The 13,393-nt window shown below is 32.7% G+C and overlaps 1 pseudogene; it reads left to right on the top strand.

The window, feature by feature from the left end:
* The first annotated feature begins 8,901 nt into the window (after positions 1-8,901).
* LOC149547221 (bidirectional sugar transporter SWEET3 pseudogene) lies at positions 8,902-9,648 on the top strand (annotated as a pseudogene).
* Positions 9,649-13,393: the final 3,745 nt, after the last annotated feature.

The raw sequence follows: 13,393 nt of genomic DNA on the forward strand, positions 1-13,393 counted from the left end.
AGACAACTTTTGCTAATAGAAATGCAGATAGAGGTGGTTCTGTTCAAGGAATTGAGTACTTTGTTTCTAGATGATCCTAATTTTGGTAAAGCATGGAAGGCTTGTATAGAATGTGTTACACTTGATAGGACAAAGTGGTTGGATTTCATGATCTAGGATAGTATGTTGTTCAAAAGAAGCCAGTTGTGCATTCCTAGAAGTTTAATGAGAGAGAATCTTATCAAGGAGAAGCATAGTGGAGGATTAGCTGGACATTTTGGTAGAGATAAGACCATTGCTTTTTTTGTTGAGAATTATTACTAGCCATAGTTGTAGCAAGATGTGGAGAATTTTGTAAAAAGTTACAGAGTATGTCAGATGACGAAAGGAGTGAAGCATAATAAGGGGTTGTATGAGCCATTGCCTATACCAGAGAAACTATGGGAGGATGCTACCATGGATTTTGTTCTTTGATTACCAAGGACATAGTGAGGGCATGATCATATTTTTGTCATGATTGATAGGTTTTTAAAGATGACACATTTTATTCCTTGCAAGAAGACTAGTGGTGTTGTTCATATGGCAGAGTTGTTTTTTAGAGAAGTGGTAAGACTACATGGTTTGGAAAAGAGTATAGTTTCAGATCGAGATACCAAATTTGTTGGGTATTTTTGATCTACATTGTGGAAGAAGTTGAAGATAGATTTGAAGTTCAGTTCATCACATCATCCACAGACTGATGGATAGATAGAAATTGTGAATCACAATTTGGTAAACATGCTTAGATGTTTGGTTGGAGAAAAACCAAAAGGAATGGATATGATTTTACCATAGGCAAAATTTGCATGTAATAATTCTATCAATAGGAGTACTAGTAAATCATCATTCCAGATTATATATGGGAGTAGTCATAGAAATGCTTCTAAATTGAGGCAGTTGGATAAAGGAGAGATACGTAGTGGTTGAAATATAAGAATTTGAAGAACATCCATGAGGAGGTGAGGAAACACATCATAAAGATGAATACATAGTATAAATCTAAGGCAGATGTGAAAAGGAGGTATAATGAATTTTAGATTGGAGATGAAGTCATGGTTCATTTGAGAAAAGAGCATTTTCTAGCAGGGAGATATAATAAGTTGAAGATGAAGAATTTTGGACCATGCAAGATAGTGAAAAGACATGATTTTGGAAATTCTTATGAAGTGGAGTTTCTTGTTGAATTGAATATTTCACCAATATTTAACATTTTAGATTTGACAGAGTATTATGAAGGAGGTGATGAAGATGAAGTTTTAGAAGCACAATGGAGTATTCCAGTAGCTAGTTTAGTTACAAAGGAGATTGAGGAGATACCAGCTTGTTGTATTGGAAAAAGTACAAGAAAAAAAATTGATGAGGAATATCTAGTCAAATCGAAAGGGAGGCTAATAGAGGATTCATCATGGCTAGCAAGGGAGGAGGTTCACCATCTTGGTTTTCCTCTGAAAACTTGAGATGTGATAGAGTCACTTCTCAAATTACCCTAGGGGTCTGATGTAGGAGCATCCTGGGTGTAAGAGAAATCTTGCATCACCCAAAAATATTTTCTTTTCAATATTTTCTATTTTAAGAAGGACTAGTAGGCATAGTGGTTACTATTTATGGGAACTTGCTATTTTTAGTAAGTTTTTCATATGAGCCCAGAATGTTCTCATTTTCTATAGGAAGGTTCATTTTAGAATTATAAGCCTACCATAAAAATCTCATTTCTCAAGCTTAAGTAGTAGAGAAGTTATTGCAAATTTTTAGTGGAAAATTTTGTAGAACAATCTTTAGGCTCACCATTGGAGGTCTTAGAATACCTAGATGAGGTTTGAAAACTCGATAGAAGGGTATTTGCATGGTTTCGAGCCTATAGATTAGGAGCTGGAATTTCCAAAAAGTGGTTATAATAACCAATTAGAGAAACAATTTGAGAGTTATGGCCTTACAAATTTGGGCTACCCAAAATATCTAAAATATTGTCAAAGAAGTATTTGGCTGATTAAGTTTCAATGTCTAGAACCTTCCTTGGTGGCATAAAATTGCCTATTTAAGAAAGGCCTGAACATTGTCTAAGATATCTCTGGGTGCTAGTTCAAAGCTTGTCTTGCAAATTATTGTAATGAAGGTTCCCATGTGGGTTAGCATATTGTACTTGTGAATTTTTTAATTCTACATTTGTGGTGCAAATAAGAAGTCCATATTTTGTTCTCACATTTGCTATTTTTTCTTTCCTTTTTGTTGTGATTAATGGTATCAAGGGGAGCACCTTTATCAAATTATCATGATATGATCTTGTAATAGAATGTACAAATCATATCTAACAATGTTTTGATAGGAAGTTCTAAGGATTGGTGATCACAATTGGAGTTTGTGAAGTAAAGGGAACCAAGTTCATGGCTATGGAGAAGTAATAGGAGTTCTAGCTATTAGAGGTCAGTGTTTAATGATTGGATTTTCTTTGCTATATTGGAGACAAGGTGAATCAACCTTAAATTAAGTCTAAAGGTTCTTGGAAGGCAAAAATTTAGAAAACCCTAACTTTGAGGGTTTGTAGGAGATTGATTTTGGGCTTTTGGGGTTATAGAAGTTTTGGGACTAATTAATTTTGGATTTGGAACATTTACAACATAGGGAGAGACTTTCTACAGTTTGGGGTCTTGGGAATACAAGAAACTTGTAGTTGCTTTGTTAAATTGCCCTCCTTTCATGCATTTTTCAGCCACAATATGGTAAAAATAGAATATGATCCAAAGGAACACATGGAACCCTTCTATTATGTATTAGTATGGCTTAATGGGTATCTAAATACACCATTTTTTTGGGAGTATTTTGGAAAGTTTGAGAGGAAAGTTCATTTTTGTTTCACTGCAGGCCCACTAGGAAATCAATTAGGCCTCTAGGACAGCTTGAGGGATTTGGGTGTTGGACATTACTTGAGGACCTAAAATAAGTTGAAACCTTTTGAATGAAACTTGATTTAGCCTAAGACACCCATCCTAATCATTGGGGAGGTGTTGGAGTTGTTTGTGTACTTTTTTCTTTGTAGAGGGTTTGGGGAACCTTGTACTTTCGTTATAGGTTTAAGTAGGATTAACTTGGTTTTGACTCCCACCACCCTTACCTCTCCATTAGTATGGGGTGTTTATATCTGACCATTTTTTATAAGTTGAGAAATGCACTTCATGCCTGACATTCCAATGATGCATCTGCATATACAATTTTATCACCTTTAAAAACTGTATTTGATCCTGCTAGCTAGGAACAACTAATTGTTCATTTTATTGTATCTAATCTGATGATAGTTCTATAAGAATTTGTACTTAACCTATCTAATTGGAAACTAGACCCATTTAACTAGGTTATGTGTTGTTTCTTTCTAAAAATATTTGCTATGATATGTTTTTGTAAAATTTCTTGTGAATTCTGCCCATTTTTCCTAGTCTACATTATTTGTGTGCGGGATTCTGAGGTAAGTGACTTAACATGGGTTGAGTGAGTTTTATTGTTTTATTATTTGGATTCTAGAATATGAATGCAACTAGATCAATTTTTCTTTTGTGTTAAGATGTAATAAGAAACTTAAAAAAAATTCTCTATATACATACATAGACACACATATGTCTGTGTATGTATGTATATATACAGATACATATACATAAAGAGAATCTTCTCTATACATACATACATACATACATACATAGACACAAACATATGTGTGTGTATGTATGTATAGATACACATATATATACATAACGAGAAGCTTCTCTATTCACTTGCTGAGGGAAATATAAGGAGATACATGTTTTGAAGCTTCTCTATATACCTCAAGCCCTACTTATAGTACCTTATGGTTTCTCATGACCCTAATCCTTGTATGGAGAAAAAAATCTTCTCATTCATCTCATGATTAGGATGGGGCTTTAAGAGTTCCCCCTAAACAAGTTCGTAAGATTGCTACTTAGATTGATAAAATGCATGATTGACTTCTTCAAGAGAATCACAATACCAATACTATGGGTTCTTTTCATGATCTTAAGAAAGTGCTCTATGATGATAGACATGGATATATTGCATGGTCTTTCTCACCTTTTCCACACTCATGTTAAGCCTTTAGCTCAAGCTGCATCTAAAATAGGCATGGCTTCACACATCACTAGTGTTGAACCTATCTTGTCTTTTCCCAATCCTATCTCTAGTATTCCTTCTTATGTTGTTTCTATTGTGACTACTTTAGATTCAAACATTTAATCCTCCTATTAGTAGTCTTACAATCTGTTCTCTACATGTGAGTGTTCCATCTACTTCATTTCCTATCTCACAATCTTCATACAATAGTGTTCCTTACACTTACCCTAATCCTCCTACTATGGTTCCTAATGTCGAACCTATAGCACCTTCTATTCAAGATTTTTTTTTGCACTCTTCATAGTGTATTGAATGTGTCATTGCCACCTATTTCCTCTATTGATTGCACTATCATTAGTATTATTCAAATTGTTTCTTCCTTGCATATGCAAATGTATGTGCATATGTATGTATGTATGCATGTATGCATGTATGCATGTGTATAAGTATGTGTATATGTATGTATGTATCTATGTATGTATGTATGTATGTATGTATGTATTTATGCATGCATGTATATATATGTATATATCTATATGTGTATATATGTATGTATATATATATATATATATCTATGTATATAACTACATATACACATATATTTGTGTGTCTATGTATGTATGTATATAAACAGAGAGATCTTGGCACAATAGAAAAACAATAAAACTCACTCAACACGTAGCATGGCCACAAATGTGATGGAAAAACCTATTTATAAGTAGATTCCTCTTTTTCTCTCTCATTTTTCATGTGTTTATTTCACTTGAAGTATTATTTCTTAGGGGGCATTTTGTAATATTGGATTCATTTTATGTAGGAGGTGATGAGAACATTCTTGGATATACCTATGTTAGATGTATGAGAATCATTAAAGAATTGTGATGAATTTCTTGTGATAAATGAAGATGGACTTCCCTTGAGAGTAGTAGGAGGCGATGAGGACATTCTAGGTACTTTAAAGATTCATCTGTTCTAAAGGATTTCAGATGTTGATGGGGAATTTAGATGTTGGGTGGGAGGGTTGGGGCCAAATGAGCTTCCACCTTTATGTGGTTGGCCATGATTAGTAGAGAATATTGAACTATTCTCAAAATCAATTCGAGCTCAACATTAACCTATGATTGCATGTCAACAAACTATGTCAATCTCATGGTTTTAGGCAATGCATAAGGATGCCATAGTTCAATATGCAATCTCAATTCATATGCATATAACATCAGGTGGAGGTGAAAAAACCCAATAGGTTTGTATTTTTGTTAGAGTTTTGCATAGACCTATTGAATAAATGTAAACATGGTGGGTTTTTCAACTTTGCCTATTGTCCATGCATATAGAATGCAACTGCATGCGCATTCTCGATCCAAATTGGCATTCACAAGTTTATCAAATCAATGGTATGATGTTAACAAGGAATTTATTAATGGAATGGATGAATTTGAGACGTTAGTGATGAATTTAGATGTTGGGGGGACTTGGGTGAGTGGGGGGCGGGTAGGGCATGTTGGCTCTTGAATTAATAGTTTTTGAAAAACTCAATGATGGGAAAAAATATATTTAGGTGTAGCTAATTCCCATGTCCAAATACCTATTTAAACAATTGGGTCCAACTATAAGTCTATGCTCCTTCTTCTTCATGCTCTACAAGACCTATGTGGGTAAACCTATAGATTCTGTTATGTGACCAGTTGCTAAAACCATAAATCTAAATCTATGTTTATCAGAGGAAAACCCCTATATCTTCTATGCTTATGAAAATAACATAGACATGAAATAGCCAATAACATGACTTATGAACTTGACAAGCTAAGTAAGGGAAAATCCTTTCAGCTCTTCAACATAAAAGGTAAAAAACTTTGATTAATATATTGATTTAAGTGTAGCCAAGATATGAGTGACAAAACATATAGATCTTGTAGCTTATCAATGCCTTATCTATCAGGCAAATCTACAAACCAAAAACATACATCCTTGGATATCAGCACTTGATATATCTCATATATCAAGACTCTAGATCAATCCTATCATTTTGTGAATCAAACATCTACATCAAGAGTAAATCTCATATGCAACCAACCCCTTCATGAAATATGCAACCCTATGATGATGAATCAAGCATTTATATGACTCCTTGAATTACAAGCAAAATATACCAAAACATACAACATAAAAAAGATTGCAACTAGATTTGTGCTCTTTGTTCACAAACCATAGAAGATTAAAAACAACATAAATAGTAGACAAGAATCAAACTAAAGATAAAATGATTGTTGCATTTTATTGATTTCCTTGAAACAAACACATAAAGGATGCATGAAGATAACTCATGAAAAAACTGAATAGACTAGAACTATCTTTGTAGCTTCATTATTATTGCTCATACATAAGAGAAATTTTGGGCATAAATGGTGGGATGACAACTAGAGCTCTACTCAATAGTTTGGAAAACAACCAACCATCAACCCTAACCAAAGAGAAAATAAGATACTATATAGAATGAAAGAAATCCTAGATCTATTATGATGTTTCCATTTTTCCACTTGAAGAACTTCCATATGATGTAAAACCTCTCTCTTCTCTCTTCCTTCAACTAAAAATTAGATCTCCTCATTCTTTTTGAAAAATATTTTTAGAAATATCTTCAAAATGATGGATTCATATAACTGATTTGCAAGTAGACACAAATTTCACTAAAACTCATGCCAAAACAAATTCTAAATGACTTTAGACGAAAAATAATACCCTTAGGAACATTTTCTCCAAATCTGTAGCCAAAAAACTTCTCTATTTTCTTTTCAACTTAGTCTAAAACTCCATCATGAAAAACACTTGTTCTCTTGAGAATCTCCTTGTTTTCACAAATTTTCTTATAACTTCTTCCTGGTTAAACCTGTACACATTCTAACTATAAAATTAGAAAGTTTATCTTCTCCCATTTCCATTGATATATGATACTTGATAAGTGTGTTTGAAAATTTCAAGCCCTCGGCCATGAACATACTATATTAAAAGTTGAAAAATTTAAAATTTCATATAGTTTGAACTGTACAATATAATCAATTTTATTTGAAAATTTTAACCTCTCAAGGTGACCACTCAGTTTGGGAAATATTTTATTTTAATATCTTAGAATTTTATATTTTACCTTATTCCTCCAATCCCTAGGTGCCATATGTCAAATCCTCACTAGTTGAATTGGCTAGCTCATTGCCAACTCACTCTAGTAGGACTCGCACACCTTGAGCATAAATTTGAAAATTTAAATATTTGACCTATCAATCATATAGAATTTTTAAGTTCACAACTCTATTTTATTGGACCTCTTGAACTCATGCTTGTCCATAGCTTTGTAACCATATAGTTTAAGCCTCTCAATCTTATGAGTGATTATATCCTCATAACTTCATTGTGGAAATCTCTTGACCATATGATTCTTCGTAATTTCATAATTCCAAACTTTTGCATTCAAAAATTTATGAATTACCTCTAAAGTATGCCATGTCATTGTCTTCTACAGTTTGCCAGATTGCCACATCATCACTTAGTTGTTAGTGACAATTATCCTTGTGTCAGCTCTAGCTAGCCATGAGCCCACACACATAAGGTCTCATGTCTTAAAAGGGGGCACACCCTTAAGACACCTTACATCCATATAATGAGTATATAAAAACATGAAAATCACCCTTCAAATACCCAACACTAGTACATTATAGGTTAATTTTTGACCAAGTATTTTGACCAAGCCTTTAATGGGCTTGCTGAATACATTTTTATTTTTATTTTATACCCGAGTTGATCAAAATTTTGACCAAATTAGGGTTTCCAAATTTGGTTGAAATTTCAATTGAATCGGGTTCATAATGAAAAAAAGAAAATCAGGATTCATTATGTCTTATTTTGTGGCTTTGTTTTTGGTGATGGTTTGTGTACATGAGAGAGGTATTTTCATGGAAATTTGATTTTCTCACTACTGTAGTGTCAGAAACCTCAAAAAGTATAATGTGTCAAATTGTTATGATATGGCAATATTGTATTATGCTTAAAAAATGATTTACCCTATGATTTGCTCTTGCCAGGTAGGCTACAAAGATCTTTCTCTCGTCTAGCAGTCTCTATGTGTTCATGCTGTCCATATTCACATTGATGCATATTATTTGTCACCCTAAATTCAAAATGATAAAGAAAAAAAGGAGAAACATGACATAAAATCATTCCAACCTCATTTGTTTGTTTGTATACATAAGGAAAGAAGAGTTGCTAATTTTTATATCACTTCAATTCATGTGTTTAGCTATAGAATAAGGAATGCACACATAATTAGAGGTATGAAACTACTACTCCACCCAAATATTGTTCTTATCTTTCGTTCATAAAAATTCATGATTAGGGATCCCCTAATTCCATCTATTAGATTGTGTGCAGGCTCTAGAAACCTTGCAAAAAATAGAGGCTTGGCCATGCTATGTACCACATTTTTTATCATGACATAGCAGAGGATGTTTCCTTAATTGATGACCACACTTCATCATAATAGAAAAACATCCACTTCTATGTCAATCGGGTAGTCCATGTACTATGTCACATTTTTGGGCCTATTGGCATTAGTGCTAGAAAATTCCTCATCATCAACCTTGTCTAGGTTTTTGGAAATACAATATTGGGAATAAATGGGTGTCTAAATGCTTGCCAAAATTGGCTCTATCAAATCTAGGTTTGAATTGAATTTGAGCCTTGATGAGCTTTCATAGTGTAATTTTCTTGAAACATAAGGTGATGGTTAATATTTTTGGTAGGTTTACATTTGTGAAGGTGATAAGAGAGAAATCAGTGTGGCAATACTCATGCACCCCATATGTGATTTCTCTCTTCAATTTTTTTACTTATACTTGGTATGGAATGCTTATTGTAAGTAAAAGGTGGGAAAACATTATGGTTTGGATTGTCAAAAGTGCTAGCATTATTCCCAAATTCTTTGTCATTTGCACATACTTAGCCTTTTGCTACCCCCAAGGCTGAGGTATGTACTATTTTCCCTTCAATTAGTTGAATTCTATGTATTTCTCATATGCCAAAATTTATTTTGTGCCACTTTTAGCTTAAAGTAGGGAGGATGGTTGTAGCTATTGTAGTGATGCTCACAATAATGGAAATGATGTCTAATTCTAGTCTTCATGAGCATAAGACTCAAAAGTTCTTAGTGGGTACTATGGGGATCATTACAACCACTACACTCTATGGTTCTCCACTTCTCACTACAACATGTAAACTAACTATTTTACCTTTCTCTACTTGTTTTGCATACTAGATGTGTTTAAGCCTCAATTATATATATTTTTATTTTGATGTTTAAACCTCAACATATATTGTTTTAATATATTGTAGAAGGTGGTGATTAGAACAAAAAGTGTGCAGTTCATGCCATTCCACTTATCATTCTTTGACTTCAACACCAATGCTTTGTGGATGACCTACAGTGTCCTAAGCAAAGACTTCTTAATTTTTGTAATACCACATTCATAATCCATTGATTTCCTATAGTTTAAAGAGAGATTCTTTTCCTTGGTATATTTCTAATTTGAATATTTTTGTGCTTGCAAACTCATAATGTTATAGGTTGCTTTTTGCGATTCATGTATGAAAAGAAATGTTGGGTGATGCGACGCGCTCCCCTGTCCACAGGTGGTTAATTATGTGGTGTTCCATGTTCACTAACAATCATGGCTTTTGGTGTAACGACAAATGGGCCCTACAATTGGTATCAGAGCCTGGTTTTGGCCTGGTCATGGGTTCAAATCTCCCCGGTGCCTTCCCCACCCGTGTAAGCACCTGGTATGCACGTCGAGGGGGAGATTTTTGGGTGATGCGACGTGCTCCCCTGCCCACAGGTGGTTAATTATGTGGTGTTCCATGTTCACTAACAGTCATGGCTTTTGGTGCAACGGCAAATGGGCCCTACAAGAAATGGAGATGGTAGCTAAATGGTTTAACATTCCCAAGTAAAATTTTCATAATTGATTTGTATTCTTTTATCAATTTGGACTCCTCATGATGGGAAACTTCTGCTTAGTTTCTTGTTATATATCTATTTTAAATGTAGTTCTCATGAACCCATTTTATTTTGAATAGTTTAGGCCAATTTCATAAAGATTAAATTCTAATCAAAGATAAGTAAATTGGTTCTCTCTTAATTTGATGTATAATAGATAGATTTTGATAGGTATTGGATTTTTAATTGGCACCTAATAGATAGATAGAGTTTGATGTGATTGGAACCCAACATTTTGACAAGTATTGGGAGTTATAATTTTTATTCTTGTTGGTAAGTTCACAATGGTAAATAGTCTAAATAATAAAATTTGCAAGATAAGACTTGGTAAGCCCATGAACATAAGTAGTAAGGCACTACTATCCTTCCCATCAATGAGTTGCAGTATTTTCTTCAACCCCTCCAAATAGTAACACTTATCCTCCACAACATACACTACAAAGGCTAATTTCCAAAAAATAATGATATTCACCCACACATGTACAAAAAAGACAATAATTATCTATAAATCAACTGATCCCTTATAATCTATGTGGCACATAATTTGGGTCTCATTCATCCTTTAGAGGTCAAAGATACCTAACACCAATAAAGAAAATGTGACAGATTCTCCATATATCTTGATAAGTCCTTGTAAGCAAGTCCACTCATAGTATAAATCCAAGCGACTTCTTTGGAGCAAGAAAAACCCTCTTGTCATGATCAGTTGAATCCATGCTTTACTATGATCACCAAGATCAATCTAAGGCTTAATCAACTCAGAAGGAATCTTTTTTTCTTTGGACTTAATCATTTTCTTTTAAATCAAGATCTAAATTTGTGAGCAAACCATCTTCATTTTTCATTGAAATGATCTGTGAGAATACAAAAACTACAAAAGGTTTAATGTAATTAAAATTTGTTCTAAATTAACATTATTCTGATGCCATTTTACATTAAATATGATTACAATCCTAAGGTTGAGGAGAAAATAAATATAGCTAAAAGTTACATTAAAAAATCACACTATTTCTCTATATTGTTTTAAGTAAGTTGATAGCTGAGCTGAATAAAAATTCTAAACATTTATGTGTGCATATTAGGTATTTTTGTTTCAAAAAGTTATTTTTTACAAGTGTAACATGGCTAAGAAGTCTTCAACTATAACTCACATGGTTGATAGTATGATTGATAATCTATGACCAACTCTTGCTGAATCAATTGACATGACAAATGTTGTTCTTGATGGTATGTATGGGCGACTGCTAGCTTTCAAATATTCCATTTCCATTTTTTGATTTTATTTGTTGGGGAATGTACTTACATTTTTCACTTTTTTTGTAAGAATTTTTTGACATTATGTTTTTAATGTAATCAAATTCTTTCTCTTTTTATATTTGGTTAACTAGTTGGAGACCCTGATTGTCATAGACATAGATGGAATCTTGTTAGGAGATGAAAATTTTTGGGGTTTGTACCTTATTGAGACCATAAAAAAAGTGGGTATAATTTGTGCAGAAGTAAGTTATCATACTTATCAATTATTAGCTATTATGGATTCCTTTGGATGGAAATAATGTTATTGATTTTGTTGAGAATGACTCAAAAACCAAGATGTTATCTAAGAGAGTGTGAAATCGAAAAGAGACCCACAAAAAAATTAGAATGAAAGAGAATAACTTTACGGTTTATCATAACAAACATTTGAACCTGTATTCTTTTCAATTACAAATAAAGTCCATGAAATGTCTTCTAATGAACTATAGACTTATTTGGCTTTTCAAATGAATACAGGTGAAGAAAGTTTATAGCCAAGCTATTTATTTTTTAAAAAATATGTCAAATATATTGGTCAAACAATGACTCATTTGGAATCTATAGCATCACCAATGATATGATTTTATTCCATTATTATTGAAATTTTCATCATCAAGTTGTCTGTTAGAGTGCAATGAGTTTTTCTTTTATGCAAGTTATGGTGTGGTAGGCTATTTGTTCTTAGTATTTTGTTTCTTATTATCTTCAAGACCTTAATCGCTAATCCAAGGATATGAATGTTGGAATATATGATTTGCATGTATGTGTAGCAATCAAAGTGAAAGCATTTGTTATTGTAGTTTTCCCATCATCAGGATGGGTTGGAAGGCACCCATACTTTTCTACTTTTCGAATGATTGCTATAATTTTTTCTTAGAAATTAGGCATAATTTCAATATTATATCTCCTTTTCTTTGTATATCTAACAAAATTTGACTTTCAATATTTTTTTTAGGATGATTGCAAAATACAAACCATCTATGCCGATTTTGGTAGTTGTCATTCCATAGCTTATGACTAATTTGCTAAGGTGGTCTTTCTCTAAGACATTTCAGGTTAGTTCACTAGTGGGTTAACTTTTATTTATTGTAGATGTTCTTATTACTATAGTAAAATTAAATCAACATTTGGCATTAATGATATGATTATGTTTGTTTTTATTGTCTTTGTCTTTGTGAGACTTCAAGAGGTACGAGGAGAGTACTTTCTAATTTTAAGAGATTTCATAGATGTTTTAAAATTTTCTAGTAGTTTTAGATATACTTTCTCTATATGGAAAATGCTTTGAATTTATTTGTGGGATAGGGAAATGCACATCTAAGTGATAAATGAGAAGAAAACACTTTTTTTTTTTTGAAAAAGACAACAGTATCGATTAAAGTGAAAGGATGTAGGCTCGATAAATATGCCACATTGGACAAAAGAAAATTTCATTGGAAAATGTAACGCTTCTTTTAGCACAAAAAAAAGTTAATATGCTAAGAAAAGATTGTGTTATATTATCCATTAATATCAACTACCTTAAAATAATTTTCTTCTAATAAATTCAAATGCATATCCACTATATACATAGAAAAAGGAAAGCTATACATCAGTTGAAATTTTCCCTTCTTGTTTTGATTGGGATCCAATAAAAGTTTAAATGACCATTATTATTTCAAGAGTCTTTAGACTATTATTATCTAGTGTTCAATCCATCACATGGAATAATTCCTTTATGCATTTCATGCACACTATGGATGATCCCATCTCTTACGAGCATCTTCTTTGCATTGTCAGTTTTCCTACTATTTCAAGTTGAGATGGATCACTATATTTTGTTTACTTAGAGGATTTTTCATCTTGTTTCCTTCTAGGAAATTGATATGAAATAACATTATAATATTTTATCTAATGTGTCCTAGACTTCTATGAGATTTATGG

Source organism: Cupressus sempervirens, chromosome 7, assembly GCF_028749045.1.
Source record: "Cupressus sempervirens isolate cs-2001-9-10 chromosome 7, ASM2874904v1, whole genome shotgun sequence".
Taxonomy (NCBI): domain Eukaryota; kingdom Viridiplantae; phylum Streptophyta; class Pinopsida; order Cupressales; family Cupressaceae; genus Cupressus; species Cupressus sempervirens.